At 39.9% G+C, this 23,352-nt stretch overlaps 1 protein-coding gene and 1 long non-coding RNA gene across 8 annotated transcripts in view; both read left to right on the forward strand.

Annotated features, from left to right (window-relative positions):
- si:ch211-112f3.4 (EF-hand and coiled-coil domain-containing protein 1) overlaps positions 1–23,352 on the forward strand; it is a 59,013-nt gene that overhangs the window by 5,560 nt on the left and 30,101 nt on the right. The gene's annotated exons all lie outside the window — the stretch shown is intronic.
- Positions 3,581–4,578, forward strand: LOC118567279. Its single transcript, XR_004933560.1, has 3 exons — positions 3,581–3,623; positions 3,792–4,066; positions 4,374–4,578. It is a non-coding gene; the product is annotated as an uncharacterized LOC118567279 (long non-coding RNA).

Consider the following 23,352-nt stretch of genomic DNA (forward strand, 5'->3'; position numbering starts at 1 on the left):
GTTTCCTTGAACTCTCTGTGGCTGGCACACACGGCTCTGCAGTCTGGCCAAGCACCCTAAGTCATGGCCCCCACATCTGTCTTTCGATGACCTTAGCACGCACTCAGTCGATGTCTGGGGGTTGGTGCACCCTTCTTGCATTCCTCTGAATCTCCTGGTTTATTTCTCCAATACAATCTGAAACTACACGACAATCTTTATATATCAAATTTTTGTGTGCTACCTGTGAATCCTGGAGATTGACGTCGCACCCTGAAAAAACCCTTTCAGTCACATGGAATGTATCCTGTAATGAAATTAACTGAACACTCCAATTTGACACCCCAACAAGAAACAAACATCAAAGCATTACCCCATGTTAATTTAGTCTGTGCACAGATGTTAGCCAATTGTTTTTTCAGATTCCCATTAATCCTTACCACCTTCCATTGTCCATCTTCACCCTGTCAGGAAACCTCTGCTAGAAATGTAATATTTAATGAGACATTTTATTACAGTTTCTCTGTCCTCTCCTTTCACAGGCCGCCGGTCGTCCTGCAAAGGGATCCATGCACGCACACACAAATACTTTAAACCTCTGGTGGGGACCTCTGTGTCTGTGGAATCAAAAATTAGTTAATTCAGTTTTGAAATCAAAGTATATTTTTCCTGTAAGAATATCAGCATCTTCTTTGGATCAAAGTAACCACGCATCGCACCACTTTACACAAAACATTTCTGTAGCCTCTATTCCAAACCCAGATGTCCTACCCTGTGTGGTTCAGAAAGAGTTCCTGTTTTAATCCTAGAGGAGAAGCAAACCTCCATCAGGTCATTTTACAGCACCTTTAGTCCTCCTGCAATGAATTCCTGTCTCTGTTTACCTTCAATAGATACCATCCTCATGTCAAAAAATCCTGCATCCACCCTTTAGCATCATTTGACATGCACTGTTTTTCCAACACATACTGAACCTCCATACTATTCACTTATCTTTCCATCAACTTGTTACAAATCCTGATTCGGTTAACTCCAACACGATATATGCAGCTTTCTATCCTTAACTATCCTGCATGACACAACAACCATTTTTTAAACTACTACTTTAACAGAGCCTCTAATAGAACTAGCTTAGATCTGCATTAAGTTACCCTCTGTTGCCCTCTGTTTTTTGATTTTATCTAGTTTTTACGGTGGCCCTGAGGTGCAAACCACAACTACAAATCTAAAAGCACTACTACATTAAGGAAAACGCAACAACAAAACATTTGGCAAAGCACAAACAACTTTAAAGAAAACGCAACAACATTTGGCAAAGCGCAAACAACTTTAAGGAAAACGCAACAACATTTGGCAAAGCGCAAACAACTTTAAGGAAAACGCAACAACATTTGGCAAAGCGCAAACAACTTTAAGGAAAACGCAACAACATTTGGCAAAGCGCAAACAACTTTAAGTAAAACGCAACAACATTTGGCAAAGCGCAAACAACTTTAAGGAAAACGCAACAGCATTTGGCAAAACGCAACATTAACCTACCGGAAAAGGTAGGTACCAGTGGGAAACGTGAGACATCCCTGATTGGACGACAGTGCCGTTTGACCCTTGAACCAGAAGTCATTCTGGCTGTTGCGGGCTTTTGAAAACATGGATGTTGTCGGCGCCCCAAACATAGCTGCCGTTATCCAGGAATATTTTGAATCGGGACATACGTACGAGGTGATACTGGATATGCTCAAGACTAATCACGAAATTTCAGTTAGTTTGCGCACGCTGAAGGCACACTTAAAAGAAGCTGGACTGTTCAGACAACGCAACTACTCTCCACTTCCTGAAGTGAGGCATGCCATTATGACCGAACTGAGAGGACCAGGACAATTATTCGGCTATCGGACCATGTGGCAAGTTCTAAAACAAAAACACAAGCTGACTGTCAAGCGCGATGTTGTTATGAGACTGTTGAGGCAACTTAATCCTCAAGGGATTGCAGCGAGGACTCGCAGAAGGTTTTACAAGACGCACGTATCACTCCATGGGTCCCAATTACATATGGAATGTAGATGGCTATGACAAACTGAAGCCATATGGCTTAGCCCTCTCAGGATGTATAGATGGTTTTTCAAGAAGGATGATGTGGCTTGTTTGTGGAACAACAAACAACAATCCAGCTATCATCGCTCACAATTATATATCCTGTGTAAAGAGTCTTGGTGTGATACCAATGAGACTGCGAACAGACTTCGGAACAGAAAACGGGATTCTAGCAGCGATACAGTGCACCCTCCGTCATGCACATACGGACCATTATGCTGGCTCAGCAAGCCACTGTTACGGATCGTCGACAGGGAATCAACGGATCGAGTGATGGTGGTCTTTTCTGAGAAGAGGAAGGTGGGTAGTTTTGTGTTTGATAGATGAAATACACAGTGTGAGCTAATCAGAGCTGACGTTTAACATTTTCTTATTTAACCGACTATCATTCCATATAATTTCTCTCTCAAAACTGTTTACTATTAGCAGTGATTTTATGATTTAAATTACTCTTTTCCATTATATAGTGACAGAGGGTACACTAAAATGGTTTTAGATTTGTCTGTGGAAAAGTCATAAGCATTATTTTATTTATGACATACATCTTTAGCATTCTTTAAATATGACCCGAAATGGAATAGGTGATACATTTTTAATCACTTGAATTTAAACATCAAAAATGCGACTTTAAATCCAAATGGGGTGAACAATATTTCAATATCATTATGTATTGGGATATAGCTTTATTCAATATATTTTCAATAATTTAATATACATTAGTCTACGATTACAGCTTTTGACACTAACTGAAATTCACTGTTTAATGTATTTTCTTAAAACAAATGTTTCTAAAATGTTATATTGTAGGATTTTTATAAAAATTATAAAAATTGTCATTAGTTTGTACAGGCATCTATTGTGGGCATTCTTGCAGTTTTTATGTGACTTTTATTTTGTTTCTAGCTATATGGTATTGATCGAAATATAGATAAAGAAATATATCATGATATGAAATTTTGGACATATTTTTCAGCTCTAAATCTAATTTATCCCCAGGTCTCAGTTTTGGATGGACTTATTTGGGGACCTAAGAGACTCTGGAAACTTCAATGGAAGCCATGAACACCGATGCTTGCTGAGATTCTGCTTCAGCAGTGTAATCCAGAAAGACAAGTCCTCTGGAACAAACACAGGATCCGACCAAGCAGACTTGCATCATGTCCTGGGGGGATTCTATGGAGATAATTTCCTGCCAAAACGTTGTAAGCAAAAAAATGTGTTGCACACAAATAAAACCTGTTTTGCACACAAAATGATATGTCTCACACACAAAAAATTGTTTTGCAAACTGTTCGCCAACCTTGCACTCAAAATATAATTTATAAGTTTTCCTCGAGTACAAAACGGTCTGTGCTTGCACAAAACAGCCTCTGCTCGAGTACGAAACAATCCCACCACCGCTGCGGTAAATTTGTGCCAAAAGTCACGTGATGCATTGAGTTGTTGTTCAGACTTCCCGACAGCAGGGGGCGCACCCAAAAAAACTGAAACGCACCGGTTTGGCTGAGGAAGAGAGACGTGATAACACAGCTAACAGCATCAGCACCCCACAGGTAACTTTCAAAACTTTCCCGGTGAAAAAGTAACAGCTCACTGATAGATCATGTAAGATTTTAGTTAAAGGCCCTGTTTAGTTTTATCTCTGATCTAAAAATGCTGTGTAACGGACTTTTGAAAAATAATGTATTTAGACTATGATTTGATCTTTACTCTCCTTTCAGAATTAAACGTCTTTGGAGACGTGTGGTGCGCAGGAACTAACATACACAACAATGTGCTGCACTCAGGAGAGGACAACAATTCGCTTGACCTGTGAAACATGTTAGATAACTTCTGTTGTCACCATTTATTTGTCCCAAGACTACAACTAAGTTTTCACACCATCAGCAGTGGCTGAGATGACCATTCACTCAGAACTGAGGGGAATCTAACACTCAGTCAGTTATGGAAGATGGGAAGCATCCAGCATGCTGTGGTAGAACCAGAAATCACAGAGGTAAGAAGGATTTTTTTGTGCTGGCTATTATACAGTTTCTCACATTAATGTGTATATTTCAAACCAGAAATGAATTTATCTGATCATTTATCTGATCACTCCAATACAACAAAACATTGAGTACATCAGAGAGGTGGCACTGAAACTGGTTTCTTTGAAATCTGTTTATTATGGTCCTTCAAAATAATTAATGGATTTTGGAGTCATTTGCTTTTCCATCCTTAGCTTCATAAATTTAATTATATTCAGTAAGTTGTAGCAACAGAATCACGGCCTCTTTTTTATTCTCTATATATCTTTCTTGCAGGGACTCTGCCTGCCTCATATTGACTGGGACAACAGTGGACTGCTGGATGACCCACACTGTGGGGTCACTATTTCTGAAACTGGCAATGTGTTGAGCCCTGAACAACTTGGTAGCACTGAGGGCAGCCATGGATGCACTGGGACATTCTGAATCGCACGGCTCAGAATATATATATATATATATATATATATATATATATATATATATATATATATATATATATATATATATATATATATATATTGCTACTCTCCAGTATGACCAACACTTTACGGGTTTAATCTTATTGTGGTTACCATTGTTGCAAAAGGTTTTTAAGTAGTAAAATCTAGCCAGGGAAATGTAACCAAGTTAGTGCATTCACTGAATAAAAGTGTAGAACTGCTGGGATTATGATGGTAAATGTGTATGGTACTGTATAAAAATTTTGAAAATGCTGAGGTTATTGGAAAAAAGGGCACATGGAGCTGTTAATAAACCTGAGGATGCAAACAGTGTGGGAAAATTTTTGTCCTTTATTTTCCACATTGCATAATAAACATACCCTTTCATAAAGTCTTCATTTCCAATTCTTACCAATATCAATCAAAGTGAATACACCTTTCCACAAGGATTGCTTTTATTGTTGAAATCAAGACTGAAAGAACTCCATTAATTCTCCAGGTTTTTCCCAGTAAACAATCCATGCATTACCATAAAGCGGGCTGTATAAAACAAACTGGCTGATGAAATGGATGAAGCCAAAAACAGGACTATGAAAAACAATTTCTGCATGTAAGACTGTCAGGAAATTTAGAACCTCAAACCTGGCCTTTTTTTTCCAGCCTAAACGGCTCCACTAAGAGCTATGAAGGACATGCTGCAACAGTTAGTGATCAAAGTAGTTAATACTGGGAACTAAAACGGTTACATATTAAGTTATTTTTAAACAAGCTCAAATCATCTGCCGTATGTTTAAAGATTACATAAAATTTTGAATTGTTCAAGTCTTGGTAGTCTTGTGATGGAAGTCGGCGTGTCTCAAAGCAGGTTGATGATCTGGTAGCCTTCCATCCAGCCCAGAACTTTGATGACCTTCACCTCATCAGTGGATGCTGGAAAACAGATATGTGTTATGGATATGTAAAGGATAATACTCCTCTTAAAGAAAAAAAAATAATTACCAAGAAGAAAACAAACGTTTTAAGAAAATATCTGCCCATGTGGCCAATTCCAGCTGTGGTTTTTGCCATGGCCAAACCAATTTTATTAAGTGCACAACACATATTTGCAATTGGGCACAGATGACCTCATTTTTACTTTGAAGAAATTAAGGAGTTAGAAAGGTAGTGAGATATAATCTAGATCTGCTGCTATATGCTTTACTTGTAACATTCATATTTATGTTAGAAAACGCAATTTTTAATTAATTTCCTTACCAATTTTCAAATAATCAATATCCACTTGTTGCAATTATTTTAAATTGCTTAAGAATCCGTTTTGCACATAAGCATACATGCATTGGTTTAACAGTTTTAGGATAAATTATTATATCCAAACACCAATTTAGGTTTACACCAATAAGAACAACAGACAGTCAGCTGAAAACAACATAAAAACACATTATAATCTGTTAACAATGCATTTATCTGGGTATCCACTCAGGTACTATTTATTTGACAACAAAGTAAAGGGAGAAGCCAACCAGTGGGGTTACATACAAAGCAAAAGTTGTTTTAGCATGGCGTTCAACCTAAGGCTAGCTTTCATGTAATTTGCTCTAAAACGTAACATGGTCCCTTACTGTAACACAGCAGTACCTTTAACTGAAATCTTACATGTTCTATCTGCAAAGTGAGCTGTTACTTTTTCACCGGGAAAGCTTTGAAACTTACCTGTGGGGTGCTGATGCTGTTAGCTGCACTGAGCTATGGTGTCACGTCTTTCTTCCTCAGCCAAACCGGCGCATTTCAGTTTCTTTCGGGTGCGCCCCCTGCTGTCGGGAAGTCTGAACAACAACAACAACAACTCTTAATGCATCACGTGACTTTTGGCACAAATTTACCGCAGCGGTGGTGGGATTGTTTCGTACTCGAGCAGAGGCTGCTTTGTGCGAGCAGAGGCAGTTTTGTACGAGCACAGACCGTTTTGTACCCGAGGAAAACTTATAAATGATATTTTGAGTGCAAGGTTGGCGAACAGTTTGCAAAACAATTTTTTGTGTGTGAAACATATCTTTTTGTGTGCAAAACAAGTTTTATTTGTGTGCAACACATTTTTTTGCTTACAACGTTTTGTCAAGAAATTATCTCCATAGGATTCCAAATGAACTCTATCTCTTGCCTCACAGGTATACCTAATTTACATCTTCACAGAATGAAAATCCTTCTGCATTAACCAATAATGTAGTCTTATCTTACAGCATAAGTTGTGAAATATATTTGTCATTAAACACTGAAAACAGCAGGGCCCTGTTTCAGAAAGCTGGATTAGTGGATATTCAGAGTAATTTCTACGTTAAATTCCTGCATACCCTGGCTTTTCCGTTTTAGACAGGTCTAAAGCCTGAGTCAAATTCTGACAACACGTTACTCTATGAAACAATCCTGCTACCGAGCATATTTGTTTGGCCTAACTGAGTTTTTCTACATTCCGTGCTGGAGAAGCATGTATTCTGGAGAGCAAATAATTCACAGATATTTCTGTTAGAAGTTGATTAGACCATGGTTACACTTTTTTTAAATTTCGGGATTAATATACTTTCAAGTGTTAAGTTTTTACCACCGTCATTGATTTATCTCAACATTCTCAGCAGGAACATCGCTTCTATGACAAGGGGATGCTCAGTCTTGAACAATTTCTCTGTGCTGCTCTTTTTTATACAAACAGGTTTTTATTTCTGTTGGTGATGCAGAAAATCTTTTACAGGTAGCTGTAAGTTCTGCTGTCAGGAATGTTTGAGGAACTCAGTTATAGTAAAGTTAAATGCTGTTCCATAGTCTGAGACCCACAAGATTAATAAAGTATGAGTGTAGTATAAGAATACAACTTTAATTATCACTCATGCATTAATTTTTTAAGCAGTTTTCTGCCGCTAAATCGCTTGTTCAGTAGTTAATTATAGTTTAATACACTCCATATGCCTGTATTAAAGACTTCTAATTCCACTCGCAGGAAATGTGCACTTCCAGGCTTCTCATTTCTGGCCGTTGTCATGGTCAATCGTTTTATCTGTTCCATTGATGAGGGCTTCTTTCATGCTTGTACATTCATTTTATGGTTGATAGGACTCTGAGGTTAGTTAGCTGATATCACCTCTTCTGAAACCAGTACTGCTGCATATGACACCATGTGGTAGAACTACTAAGAGTAGCACCTTTCTACTCATGGTAGATCAGCTAATCTTTCTGAAACAGAGCCCTGTTAATGTATAAGCCATCACTGCTGGTGCTCACTTGAACAGACATTTTAAACTAATGTAAAATATCCTTAAAAGTTATATTCTAATTTTTGCAGATATGGCTCAAGGGACTGTGGATTTGCAGTTGAGGAGAGTGAACTGGATGTGTTCCTTGAAGCAAGGCAAGTGCCTGAATTATGTGGCGATCCAAACATTGAGGAATACCTACAACAGGCTGTACAACAACATGGACTACAACAGCCACAAGAATGGGAATCAGCCTCAGAACTGTATCTAACTCTCAAGGACATAGCTGGGTTTTAAACAACTTGAATCTGTTTTTAATCTTGTGTTAACTGTTGCTCCTCATTAATTGATACCTACTATTGATCAGATTAATCTGCACATGCACATCAGATATGGAGTCAACGTTTTATTTACCTTTTTTCTGTGAATTCAGTACAAACTGAAGAAAAAACAGATTCTTCACATTCTTAATAAAAATCTAAAGTGTCCAGCATTTGTTTTATTTTGTAAAAACTGTTTGGCTCAGAACAAAGAAACAGCAAAACTATTCAACCAAAAATGCTAAGCTGCTTGTCAAATCAGTGTGTTTCAACGGTAGAATGCCACCAGCACCTGAACTAGACTGGATGGAAATCATTAACTAACACTTTACATTTAAGATTTAATAACATCCAAATCCCGGCGCATTTTGTATCCCGAAATCCATATTTGCCTTAAAGACATGGTACGATTCCAAGAGAGGCAGTTTGAGTGTATTTGCACAAGTGTTTGCAACCGGAAAAGGCGAATCACTTGAAAACTCAATGCGTGGAGGTGGCACGCAGGTGGAAGTGCTGCCAGACCTGTAGCAAACATCAACAATTCTTCCAAAGACACAGCCGCCTCTTTCTCTGAAAGAAGAAAGTCAATAATGTGGTTGCTAAACTCAGCAGTAAGGAAACAATTTAACATAAAAATAAATCTGTCCATACAAACCTTCAGAATCAAGGAGATAATCTGTCCAGAAGCCAAGTGTTCTGCTCTCCTTCTCTCGCCTGTTGCTTCCAACTGGACTGAGGTCTGGCTTGAACATGGTCTCCAATTCTAAAGCAGTCAGGACTTTGGCAGAATAGCTTAACAGTGGGGACAGAACACTGGGATGCTTCTGCAGCGCAGTGAAAAAACCAAGAGTCGCCAGTCCATCTTTGAATCTGTTAAGGGTAGATACATAACAGTGTCATAATTGATATATATATATATAGCATAAATACCAACTGTTCCACATCACAATTTGAGTAAATGCCCTTGCCGACCAGATGTGCAAGCGAACAAGAGAGATGTGGAAGAGGTGTTGGAACTGAAGAAGTGTTGGAACTGAAAAGATAAATTAACTCCTTTAATTTCCAACAATCCAGATGTTGCATTGGAAGAGACAGCCTGTAATGGAGAGAGCTTCCATTACATCAGGAAACTGATGTATGCATTGTTGTATTATTTTTGTTGTATTTTTGTTCAGACATTTAGGTGTACCTTCTTGAGATACAGGGGGACTGGCCATCCATTCTGTGTGAGGGAAGTGTCAATATATGAATGTCAATTTATGTTTCCTTAAGTTTCCAGATGTTTGTTTTCTTGTTTTGACAGAACTCTTGTTTAGTTGTAAGCACCTACCTCTTCCTGGTTTGGCTCCTCAGCAGGGTGTGGCAGCAAATGGGAGAAACAAGCTGCAGGTGCTGCTGAAAGCTCTTGGAGCAAACCATTTGGAAGGAGGGTAGAGCTTTAAGGAATTATGTTTAATTTGAAGTATTATTTTGATTGACTTTGGATTTGTTTAGTTAAAATGATTTGCATTTATGTAAATATTTGTTAGGTTTCATTTATTGTTTTTGGGTGTTGTTTTTGTGTAAGTATGGTTGTTATTTTCTGATCATCCCCTTCATTGGTTCATTCTAGCAAGACACTCAGGGTGCACTGCTATAAAAGGCAGACGTTGTTGTTGTTGTTCAGTGTGTGTGTGGTGTGTTGGTGCAAGTCTTTAAATAAACCACCTCAAAAGTTATTGATGGTCCTGCCTCTATATTCAACGTGGAGCCTCCGCCGGTCGAAAGCTGACAAGTGGTGCCAGGAGTGTTTTGAAAGAACCCAGAGGCAATGATGACCAGAGGTGGGAAGAAAAATGATGCTGAGGCTAATGGTGAAGACTGCACTGCAGCTGCAGATGGAACGACACCAGGGGCTAGTTCTGGTGACAAACTGGATGAACTGGCAAACCTTGTTAAATCATTAATGCTGTCTCAAACTGCACGAGACCAGCATATGGACAAAGAATCAGCACGTCAAGAGCAAAGATGGAAGACTTTACACCATCAGTTTCAACAACTGCAAGCTCAGGTGAAGGATTTGAAAGAGGAACAAAAGCATGATGGAGGCAAGATGGAGGGGGATAATCTCATCCATGAAGAAGAGGAAGACAACCCTGATGAAGGCCCAAGCCGGGTGATGTATCAGCTACCAGCAACACAGAGGGAACCAAAGTTGCTCCCATTGACCTCAGATGAAGACATTGAACATTTTTTAACAACTTTTGAAAGGATGGCTCAGGTCTGCAACTGGCCTCGAGAGGAATGGGCTGTTCGACTGGTTCCTCTCCTTACAGGAAAAGCCCGCAGTGCTTATGTTCTGATGGACATTGCTGATTCTCATAGCTATGACAAGGTTAAAGATGCCATTCTCATCAAATATGAGATAACCGCTGACACCTATCGGAGGAGGTTTCGATCCCTGGACATCCATCAGGGAGAGACACCAAAAGAACTTTATGTTCGTCTGAAGGACATGTTCTACAAGTGGGTGAAACCGGAGCAGTCGACTGTTAAGAATGTGGCGGAACTGATGATCATGGAGCAGTTTCTGAGGATGGTGAACCCGGACTTGGAGGTGTGGATCCGGGAAAGAGCCCCAAAGTCTGCTGAAGAGGCAGCAAGTTTGGCAGACATCTTCTTATCGGCAAGGACAGGCGCCAGGAGAACCAACTTTGGACGAGACATCTCTGCTGGAAGAAGTAAGTCTGATGGGGGTGAAAGGGGTGGTTGTACAGCTCAGACTAGGAATTATTCTAATAAATCAAGTTTTGTTGGTAAACCCAATCCTGCCAAGAAGTTATTTACCTCTTCAAAGCAAGATGTTAGGTGTTATCAATGTAACAAAATGGGTCATACGCAGTATACATGCCCTGCAAATACACAGAGTAAACCCTCACTTTTGTGTTCGGTGCCCAGACCAAGTCTCCCATCCCCTGATTATGAACCTGCTCAAACAGTGCCTGTGCTTGTAAATGGTCAACGGGAAATAGCTTTATTAGACACAGGTAGCTTCAAATCTGTTGTTCTTTCTAGTTTGGTGCCAAGAGAGCTTTGGAGTGATGTTAAAACAAAGATATGCTGCATTCACGGAGATGAAATGGAGTATCCTGTAGCTGAGGTTTATCTGACTATAGGAGGCCAGACATTTCTACTACCGGTAGCATTAGCTCCAAGGTTGCCCTATCCTGTCATTTTAGGACTGGACGTTCCTACTTTGACTGATTTAGTGTCTAACATCAATGATAATAACATGGCTGTCGTTAATAGCCACGAGGAAGCTGCACAGCTACAAAAGGTAGTTCCCATTGGGACAGAAAAATAACTTATGTCTCCCCTCTGTACTTTAGTCACTACTAGAGCACAGAAAGCACTGAATCCACTTAAAGAACTACCATTCTATGATGTTGAATTGGACACAGGTCCAGGAAAGCCTGTTAAATCCAGAGCTCAAAGGAGAAAGGATAGGTTTTTGGGTTCAGCCAAAACAGAGGTGGAAGGAATTATGAAACCCTGTCCTTTATTTGACTTTGATATTCCATCAGACATCGCTGCATCACAGAAGTCAGATCCATCATTAGAACCGTGGTTTAAAAAGGTCACAGAAGTTGATGGAAAGGTGGTTGGCAAAATAGATGCTTTGGGAGATACAACCTATGTGGTGAGAAACGGGATCCTTTATCAAATTAAGGGGAAAATAGAAGCCATTGCTTTACCACAGCAGCTGAGACAAAAAGTCATGGAAATTGGCCATTCTGTCCCTTGGGCTGGTCACCTCGGTTTTCAAAAATCCCTCCATAGAATAGCAAGTCGGTTTGTGTGGCCAGGTATGTATACCCACCTGCAGCAGTTTTGTTCTTCATGTCATACGTGTCAGTTGACCACAAACAAAAGTGTTACTCGAGCCCATCTACAGCCATTACCTGTCATAGAAACACCCTTTGAAAGGATAGGGATGGATGTTGTAGGCCCTTTGGAGAAGAGCTCCTCAGGTAACCGTTACATTCTGGTTATTTGTGATTATGCAGCTAGGTATCCTGAGGCTTTTCCTTTGAGATCAGTGAAGGCTAAACAAGTAGCTAATTGTTTACTGCAACTTTTTTCAAGAGTAGGCATTCCTAAAGAGGTCCTCACAGACTGTGGGACAAATTTTCTGTCAAGACTGCTGAAGCATGTTTATCAGTTGTTAGGTATAAAGGGTTTGAAAACCACCCCATACCACCCCTAATCAGACGGACTGGTTGAACGTTTTAACCAAACACTGAAGAATATGCTACGCAAGTTTGTTTCAGAGACTGGAGCAGATTGGGACAGATGGCTGCCTTACATGCTATTGGCATATCGGGAAGTTCCGCAGGCCTCAACTGGATTTTCTCCTTTCGAGTTGCTTTATGGACGACAGGTGAGAGGGCCTTTGGATCTCCTGAGAGAACAATGGGAAAGTCCAAGTCCATCGGGTGAGAATGTTGTATCGTATGTGATCAAAATGAGGGAGAAACTTGAGCAAATGGCTTTATTGGCACAGCAGAACATGAAAACAGCTCAGGCTAAGCAGAAAACCTGGTATGATAAAAGTGCCAGGGAGAGAAGTTTTCATCCTGGCCAAGAAGTATTGTTACTGCTCCCCACCAGTGACAATAAGCTTCTAGCTAAATGGCAGGGGCCTTACAAAGTGGCACGCTGTTTTGGGAAGCTTAATTATGAACTGTATATGCCTGAAAAGAAGAAAAAACATCAAACCTTCCACATCAACCTGTTGAAACAATACAACAGGCCCCCGCAGTGGTCTGCCATGCTCTCTAATTCTGAGCCATCTCAACAGGAGCCATTGCAACACAAAGACCACGCAGACGCCGTTTTGCCGCAACTCTTTGTGCGTGTCGTTGAAGATGGAGATGAAGAGGAGTTTTTTTTCCCTGTTAGTAGCTCCGAACAAGCTTCAGTCTCTCTTTCTCATCTCCAGCCTTTTCAGCAAGGTGATGTTAAACCTCTTTTGGATCCAGAGCTATTTCAGGAAAAGCCTGGTTTCACAAGGCTGATACAACATACCTTTCACTTAAGAGGTAATGCTGCACCCCGCAGGAAGTTCTACAGGATTCCAGAACGTCTTGTCCCACAACTCAAGGAAGAGATTAAGCTCATATTGGAGCTTGGGATCATTGAGCCTTCTGTGAGTGAGTGGTGCAGTCCAGTGGTTCTAGTACCAAAGAAAGATGGCACTTTGAGATTTTGTATTGATTTTAGGTATCTTAATTCTGTTTCCAAATTTGACCCTTATCCGATGCCTCGCATTGATGAACTTTTGGAGAGAGTCGGAAGATGCTCTTTTATCACAACCCTCGACCTTAGCAAGGGTTACTTGCAGCTGGCCTTGGCACCAGAAACCAAGGAGTTGACGGCCTTCAAGACACCTTTTGGGGTTTTCCAGTTTAAAGTGATGCCTTTTGGTTTACAAGGGGCCCCAGCAACCTTCCAGCGCCTCATGGACCAGGTACTGAGGGAGGCATCAGACTTTGCTGCAGCATACTTGGATGATGTTGTGATTTTCAGCCAGATGTGGGAGGAGCATATTTCTCATCTTCAGAATGTCCTACATCTCATTAAATCTGCTGGCCTCACCATTAATCCTCACAAATGTATGTTGGCACAGAGGCAGGTTGAGTATCTGGGTTATGTGGTGGGACATGGACAAGTTAAACCTCAAATGGGGAAAGTAGAGGCTATTCATGCATACCCAATGCCTACAACAAAGAAGAAGGTCCGTGCTTTTGTTGGTCTAGTGGGGTGGTATCGTAAATTCATTCCTCATTTTGCACAGAGGGCTGCCATTCTCACAGATTTAACTAGAGCATCTGCACCTCAGAAGGTAAGGTGGACTGAAGAGTGTGACAAAGCTTTTAATGACTTGAAATTTGCAATCTCCAGTGACTCTGTGCTTTACAGTCCAGACTTTGATGAACCTTTTATACTGCAAACTGATGCCCCCATTGTAGGCCTTGGTGCGGTTTTGCTACAGGACATCAACGATGAAAGGCACCCTGTGGTGTTTCTCAGCAGGAAGCTTCAGGACAGAGAAACCAGATATTCCACAGTTGAAAAGGAATGTCTGGCAGTGAAGTGGGCAGTGGAATCCTTGAGGTACTATCTGTTAGGGCGACATTTTACCCTTGAAACAGATCATCGGGCATTGAAATGGTTACACCAAATGAAAGACTCTAACATGCGTATTGCAAGATGGTACCTGTCACTGCAACCTTTTGATTTTACAGTACAGTATCGGTCAGGAAAGTCTAACCTTGTGGCTGACTGTTTGTCCCGAATGTATGAATGTTGAGTAACTGTTGTCTTGGGTGAAGGGGGAGGAAATGTAATGGAGATAGCTTCCATTACATCAGGAAACTGATGTATGCATTGTTGTATTATTTTTGTTGTATTTTTGTTCAGACATTTAGGTGTACCTTCTTGAGATGCAGGGGGACTGGCCATCCATTCTGTGTGAGGGAAGTGTCAATATATGAATGTCAATTTATGTTTCCTTAAGTTTCCAGATGTTTGTTTTCTTGTTTTGACAGAACTCTTGTTTAGTTGTAAGCACCTACCTCTTCCTGGTTTGGCTCCTCAGCAGGGTGTGGCAGCAAATGGGAGAAACAAGCTGCAGGTGCTGCTGAAAGCTCTTGGAGCAAACCATTTGGAAGGAGGGTAGAGCTTTAAGGAATTATGTTTAATTTGAAGTATTATTTTAATTGACTTTAGATTTGTTTAGTTAAAATGATTTGCATTTATGTAAATATTTGTTAGGTTTCATTTATTGTTTTTGGGTGTTGTTTTTGTGTAAGTATGGTTGTTATTTTCTGATCATCCCCTTCATTGGTTCATTCTAGCAAGACACTCAGGGTGCACTGCTATAAAAGGCAGACGTTGTTGTTGTTCAGTGTGTGTGTGGTGTGTTGGTGCAAGTCTTTAAATAAACCACCTCAAAAGTTATTGATGGTCCTGCTTCTATATTCAACGTGGAGCCTGCGCCGGTCGAAAGCTGACAGCCTTACGCACAATACAAAAAGTTAAGTTAGCTCTAAACGTGATTTCACATTGCAGTGACCATGTTGGCACTTTGGCAGGCTGTCGCTTGTCTGACAAATCGGCAGGTGTTTGTAAAGCAGGCGACAACCCAGAAAAACAGCAATGCTGTGATCATGTTCTGCATGGAAAATTGGACAGTCTTCCATTCACTCAGGGTCACCGTGATTCGTTTAGGTACCGAAACATGTTACACTTGAGATTGCAATTGAAATAAAATAAAATATCAAATGCAGCAGTGATAAAAAATATAATTAGCTGCAAACAAGGCATTAATTTGTAAAAAAAATAAATAACAATTTTCCACTGTGGTCTCGCTTTGCTTGCACAGTGTCACGTAGCTCCCATTTGACACCTGTTCATAGGGATATCATGCAAATCTCTCACTTGGTCTGAAACATTCACAAATTTTAATGCTCCATAAGGAAACATCCAGGGTATAATTTTGCACAATTTCTGATAATATATAATGAATCAGAGGCAGGGGACCCAGAATTCAGCCAGACCAGCAGAGGTTCAGATCAGGTTCTTTTATTAGCAAAAAGCAAAACAGGGAAAAAACCAAAAAGGACCGTCAATCCAAAAGACGGCACAGAAGCGGACGGATTCTCGGGGCAGACCAGGTTGAAACAGACAGAACGGGATGGCACAGATTTCTGGAGACAAGGTGGTTCAAAATCCAAAAGCAAAACATAACAACTTGCTAGAGGAGAACTCACCTACACTCAACATGACGACCTGGCACTGATGTCTGGTCTCGACTGTTTATATGGAGGAGGAAGCAGGTGAAACCGGTCAGAGATGATTGCAACAGGGGTGGAGTAAGGCAGGTGTGCAGAGTGGGTAATTAGACCAGACATCAGTGCAGAGGATCAAAACAAGAAATGAATTCAAACCAAAGCTAAAAAGCTGACAGGACAAGTGAACAGAAACTACACCAAACTTACTAAGAAACAAAATCACTCTAAAGAAAAAACCTAAAACAGAAAATAAAGCTTAGACTAAAACAGATGACAAAACCGGATAAACTAACAGTAAATAAAAACCCAGACAGGATAAAAACTCAAAGCAAGCAGAGAACCTAAAGCAGGAGAGTAAAATGACTCAAAAATAAAACCAGAACAGAAACCAGAATATTACATAATATGGCATACTCAGATAAAAATATGATGAGATCATAAAGAGGAAAAGTGGAAAAATATCCTACTCTATTCAATTCAATTTTATTTATATAGCGCCAATTCATGAAACATGTCTTTTCGAGGCACTTTACAAAGTCAAATCAATCATATTATACAGATTGGTCAAAAATGTCCTATGTATGAGAACCAGTTGATTGCTTCAAAGTCCTGACAAGCAGCATTCACTCCTGGAGAAGCGTAGAGCCACAGGGAGAGTCGTCTGCATTGTCTATGGCTTTGCAGCAATCCCTCATACTGAGCAAGCATGAAGCGACAGTGGAAAGAAAAACTCCCCATTAACGGGAAAGAAAACCTCCGGGAGAACCGGGCTCAGTATGAACGGTCATCTGCCTCGACCGACTGGGGGTTACAGAAGACAGAGCAGAGACACAACAAGACAGACAAAAAAAGCACAGAAGCACACATTAATACAGAAATCTGTTCTACATTAGATGGTGATAGCGGGTGAGCCGTCTTCTCTGGATGATGTCACAGCTAACAGAACACCAGACAAGGTGTACCTACTGTGAAGAAAAGAGAGAGCAAAAAGTTAAAAGCTGAAATGACGACAAGCAATGCAAAACTGGAGAACAGTAGAAGTCAGCAGAGTGAGAAAAATAGATCCTGATGTCCTCCAGCAGCCTAAGCCTAAAGCAGCATAACTATAGAGATAGGTCAGAGTAACATGAGCCACTCTGACTATAAGCTTTGTCAGAAAGGTAATTTTTAAGATTAGTCTTAAAAGTAGACGGGGTGTCTGCCTCACGGTCCAAAACTGGGAGTTGGTTCCACAGGAGAGGAGCCTGATAGCTAAAGGATCTGCCTCCCATTCTACTTTTAGAAACTCTAGGAACCACCAGCAGACCTGCAGTCTGAGAGTGAAGTGCTATGTTTGGAACGTACGGGGTAATCAGGGCTCTGATATATGATGGAGCTTGATTATTAAGGGCTTTATACGTTAGAAGAAGAATTTTAAATTCTATTCTTGATTTAACAGGAAGCCAATGAAGGGAAGCTAAAATTGGAGAGATATGATCCCTCTTGTTGATTTTCATCAGAACTCTTGCTGCAGCATTTTGGATCAGCTGAAGGCTTTGAACTGCATTTTGTGGACTTCCTGATAGTAAAGAATTACAATAGTCCAGCCTTGAAGTAACAAATACATGGACCGGTTTTTCAGCATCACCCCTGGACAGAATGTTTCTAATTTTGGCAATATTCCGGAGGTGAAAAAAGGAAACTCTGGAAACCTGTTTAATATGGGATTTAAATGGCATGTCTTGGTCGAAAATAACACCAAGATTTTTTACTTTTTTACCAGAGGCCAAGTTAATGCCATCCAGATTAAGTGATTGATTAAGATGTTTATTTTTTGAGGACTGTCACAAACCAGAGACAGAGGACCCAGTATTCAGCCAGACAAGAGAGGTTTTAAGCAAAAAACAGGATTTAATAATAAAACAGGGACAGGCAGACTCAATGATCAAAAGGGCAGTCCAAAATCCCGTACACTAAAGGCAGTCCAAAATAGGCAGAAGTACAGACAAGGATAAGGCAAACTCAGAATGTCACAAGGCAGGTCCAGGTCAGAAAAACAGGTAAGCAATCATTCAGGGCAAGAAAATCAGGTTTAGGGATCAGGCTGGCTCAGAGTCAAAAAGGCAATCGGGTCGGTATCAACAGGGCTATCAGAAATAAAACGCTGGATAAGACTCACCAAGTGGTTTGAATTGATCTGGCAGATTGCAGAGGTTTGTGACAGGACTATATAGGGGAGTGAGCAGGTGAACAGGAGTGAAGACTAATTACCGACATGGGTGGAGCTTATCAGGAACAAGGAAGTGACTGGAAGAAAACTGACACTGATTGGATGGTGACTGGAGAAGAGGAGTGACTGGGTGTTGTCTACGAGGTGAGCTGGCAGATAGCTGGCAGGTGAACTGAGTGACTGATTAAAGGCTGGATACAGAGAAGTAAACAGAGCAGGCCAAGTGAAGCGATAATAAACAAAATCAAACCACAATAAAATCCAAACTAGACCATAACCCAAAACAGAACCAAAACCTAACACTAAACAGAACACAAGCTATAACAGAAAACAAAACAAGAAAGAACCCAAAACCAAAACTGAGCTTTAAAGCTGGAGAGTTTAACTAATAGATCAAAATAAACAAACAGTCAAAACAAAAACCCAGATCCTGACAAGGACTCTGGTCCAAAGATTATAACTTCATCATGTATTAGTATTACAATCATTTTTTTATTCAGATTTTACTAGAAGTGGAAACATTGATGGGTTAGCACCTGGAAATAAAAAGAAAAAAGCTGGTTAAATTTGATATGTGATTTGTTGTTAGGTGACACATTTGCTACTTAATCAGCTTTTCATAAATATCTGAAGATAACTGGCTACTGTGATGAACAATTGGCAATTTTAGATTAGTAATATTTCCATTAATGGCAGTTTTTCATACACGGTTGAATGGCACTGTGGTTTCTGTTGATGATGTACCATCGGAGATACTCCTCCACGAAAGCTGTCTTTTGATAAAGCTTCACACGTCAGAGGCACCCAGCAGTCTGGAACATGGTGCTGTTTTGCAACACTACATTCTGCAAATGCTCTTCTGCTTCCGCTTCCAGGATCTATATACATATAAAAAAAAATGATTGTAAGAATTTTATACCATGAATGGCTTAAACCAACCTTTTGTAGATGGGCACTAGCTGTTGCTTCGCAAAATCAGCTCGGAGAGGTATGCGGAATGTTCTGCGATATGCAAAAATAGAGTGCTGCACATTATCAATCTGGCTGGTCAGGTTAGCACATTTCTTAATCCACTAACTGTTTATTTTGTTCTTGTTTGACTAGAGGGAACGCATTTTTCTTGTACCATCAACCTAATCACAGCTCTTAAAATACATCATAACACCTAGCAACAGGGTTGTCCGCTTTCTCAGAGTTGCTCTCAGCAATTATCAGAATCACTTAATCTAAAAACACCTAGATGGGAGTTTTTATGATAAAAAAAAAAAAAAAAAAAAAAACTCTCGAAGAGGATCCTGGGAATCTTTGCTAATACAAGCACATCTGTCCTATAGTAAAATCCCTGAGTTTAGTTAATTTCCTTCCTTTTGTAGAACTTTCCATATCTCCTCATCCTTCACATCTTCTACAGTGGCACTGAAACTGGGATTCCCTAGCATGTGGTTGACCAGGTTCTTTGAGACGAAATGCGGTGCTGGTCCCCCATGTACAATGGACACAGCAATCATCTTCCCTGCTAGAAAATACTCATCTTCCCTCGCAGCTGTTATACAGAGCAAAACAGTTTGGAGGTAAATTGCTACTTAGATCTGTTAAAAAAAAAACGTACAGTTTTATTTACATTTAGATTTTTAATAGTGCAATCCCTGCTCTAAAGGTAAAAGGACCAACCTCTTGAATTACACACAAGATAACGGCTTTCTGGAGGTCCATCAAAAATTGGGAGATTTTTCAGATGGCTCATCAGAAGTGTGAGGAATTCACGCCTGGGGCCACCTGTATCCGACACAATCTATCAGATAGCACCCTGGAGGTGACACATTTTCTCCACTGATGACATAGTTGGGAAGGGTACAGCCCTTGCATGGGTGTGTACCTAGATTGCTTTATAATTCTTGTGAATTTGATCGGTTGGTGCTTCTAGCTAATCAACAGCCCGTCAGCGCTGACGTGCCTGTAAAATATTTCTCTGACTTTAGTAGATTAAATAAGTTGAAGTTTACTTTTCTGTTCTGAGCTTAATCAACATTTAAGTGGGGGTCGCCTGAAGGGTAAAAACGAGCTGAGTCCACTAAGAGTGTTTCACTGCCGACCGGGTGCAGTAGCTTAACAACAGTAAAAGCTAAAATTCCTTTGGTAGATTGCATGCTATAATATAACTTACTCTGTTTCTGCCACTTTTTGTAAAGGACTGCTTTCATGCTGAGGTTCCCATGACTGAAGTAAAGATACAAAACATATTCAATTTACATAGTTCTACTGAGCTGAGGTAATAGGTAAAAAAAAAAAAAAAAAAAAAACAGTGGTTAGGGCTGGGTGATATAGCTTAAAATAAAATCTGAATTAAACCTATATCTCAAAGTGCCTCTTATTATACAAAATAAGTTTCCGCTTTACAATATTTTGCAAATATATTGTCCTAAATATATATTCAGCATTTTTGCTGTTCAATTCAACGAAGCCCAAATGAGTCCATTGGCAAAATAAAATCCCCATTTTTCAAAAATTAAATCTTAATATTGGATATTTGAATTAATCGATTAAACAGATTTATCACCCAGTCCTAGTAGTGGTAAGGCAAGGCAAGGCAAGGCAAGGCAAATTTATTTATATAGCACAATTCAGTACAAAGACAATGCAAAGTGTTTTACATGATTAAAACATAACAAAATAAAACAGAATAAAAGCAAGTAGGAATAAAATGTAGATTGCACAATTAAAAAAAACACAAAAATAGACCAAATATCTTTTAAATTACATACCAATGTATCAGCAAGATCAGAATCTGATGACTTTTTAATAACAATCTCTGGATCAGAGTCAGACAGGTTGAACAATTCCCCAACTGCAAAACAAATCAAATCAACTTAATTCATACAATAACAGATGATAAAAAAGGGGTCAATAATAAGTTCAATAGTGTTCCTTCCTTATCCATTTTAACCATGTAGGTTAATATTATAGTCATTACATCCTTCCAAACAATCAAACGCAGATCCACGTACGTGCCATAACCAAACCCCGCCCCATTGAAAGAGTTCAGAGAGCACGTTTTATTTTGGGTAAAAAGGTGGTTGAATAAAGGGTTGAGTTTGAATATCGTCCAGCCCTAATACTACATGTAGTCAATAAAAACAGATTAATACCAAAAGGCATAACAACAGCAAAAGGGGGAAACAGCAAAAAGGGGAAAGTCGTGATCTAGAAGATCACAAAATATGGATATTTCTAGTTTCCAGGAAGTAACTTTGCATGTAGGAACTTACTTAAATATGTTTTTGGATGATTTTATTCAGTGATGTATGTTTTTCACAATAAGAAAATTTAGATGTGTTGGAACTAAGGCACTGTAAATCAAACTCCACACACAAACATTGAAGCTTACCTTCTTCAAAGTCCCTTTTCATGCAGATATAAACAGTGATCCGTTGATATGGCTTGCCAACTTCTGCCTTATATGCCTCTAGGGTAAATGGTCTTTGTGTCCCTGGGATGTTAATGACCTCTGTCCCATCTGGATACAGAAGGACAAAAGGTCCATCTCTCACATCTTTGTTGAAGTCCTTGATTTTTTTACAGCCTGACTGAGCAGTGTTGTGGCATTAGTGTCAGGGTCTGTTGAAAGTGAAATAGTTTTTCCACGTTGTGGCTTAAGACCATGCTTCTGTATGGCCATCAAGCCAACATTTATCTGAAAACAAAAGGAAGAAGACAGAGCACTGTTTCAAAATCATGTGAAACTTTGTTTGAATTGCTTACAACTTGCTATAAGACCCAAATGTGTCAGGGGTTAATTACCAATATCAGTCAAAAAAGAATGAACAAACCTTTACTTCTAAACCAGTGGCCCCAAACTCCAGGCCTTTAATGGAGGGTGTCCTGCAACTCTAAGGCTACGTTCACACTGCAGCCGGAAGTGACCCAATTCTGATTTTTTTTGCCCATATTCAACCTGTATCTGATCTTTTCATGACAGTCTGAACAACACAGATCGAATTTTTTCAAATGCGACCCGGGCCGCTTTGATATGTGGCCCTGAATCCGATACATATCTGATCTTTTTAAATGTGACCTGTGTCTGTACGGCCAGGTCACATTCATCCAACCCACACCTCATTGATACTTAATAAAAGTCACTAACGGTGGACATGACTATACCAAAGAGGTTGGCTATTGTGCTGTAACAAGCACCTGTTGTAAGTCAATACAGTGCCAGGGCAACGCGTTTACTCGCCGCTACGGCCGGCGAAGATGTGTTTTTACTAGGGCTGGGCAACGATTAAAATATTTAATCGCGATTAATCGCATAATTTGCCTGATTAATCGCGATTAATCGCATTGTATTTACAAACTCCAAGAATGAATTCAAAAGTAGTGTAAAGAGCACTTTTATTTTAATGTTCTGCTGCCATATGAACAAAAGTGTTGTAACATTTGTAGCACTTATCAGTAACACATATTTAGTGTAAAGCTCAACTTAAACATGTAAAACAAAAAATAGCAATAATAATAAACTAAAGCTTATTGCCACTGACAGGGAATTTTCTTTATGAGGAAAAAATCTACCAAAAACAGGCAATTTCTGAGGTAACAGCAGGGAGCAGCATTACCATTTTATGTTCAATACCAAAGTTTAACTTGGCAGTGGTTACAACTAACTTTTTTCTGTCATATTCGATGCTGGAAGAACTTTAAACTGAAATGTTTGCTAACTCGATATGCTTGCGTTGCTTGCGTTTATTTGACGTTAACACGCGTTTTTTTGTTGTTGCTTTCTCGCGTGCATATAGTGAATGGCAGGGAAAAACAGGCAAAAACACATGGACGGCGTCGATGCAGACCTCGCTCCGCTCCGCACAAAACTTGTTCCGGCCGCCAACTCACCGCCTCGCCTAAGCAAATTCCTGCGGGAAACACCGCCTTCCACATGTCGGCTTTGTTTTTTTCCGGCCAGCACCTTTCTTCCTCTTTGAATCCGAGGTTTGGCTGATAGCGAGGTTATTGGCGCATTATCGCCACCTACTGTTCTGATTCAAACCCCTACACCGCAGCAACAGACCTTCACAAAATAAAAGCATGTGAGCAACATGCGTTAATGCGCGTTAAAGAAAATATCGCCGTTAATAGTCTAATGAGTTAACGCGAAATTAATGCGTTAACTTGCCCAGCCCTAGTTTTTACGTGAGAGCGCTAAAGAGATCCGTTCAGA

The sequence above is a fragment of the Fundulus heteroclitus genome, chromosome 20, assembly GCF_011125445.2.
Source record: "Fundulus heteroclitus isolate FHET01 chromosome 20, MU-UCD_Fhet_4.1, whole genome shotgun sequence".
Lineage (NCBI taxonomy): Eukaryota > Metazoa > Chordata > Actinopteri > Cyprinodontiformes > Fundulidae > Fundulus > Fundulus heteroclitus.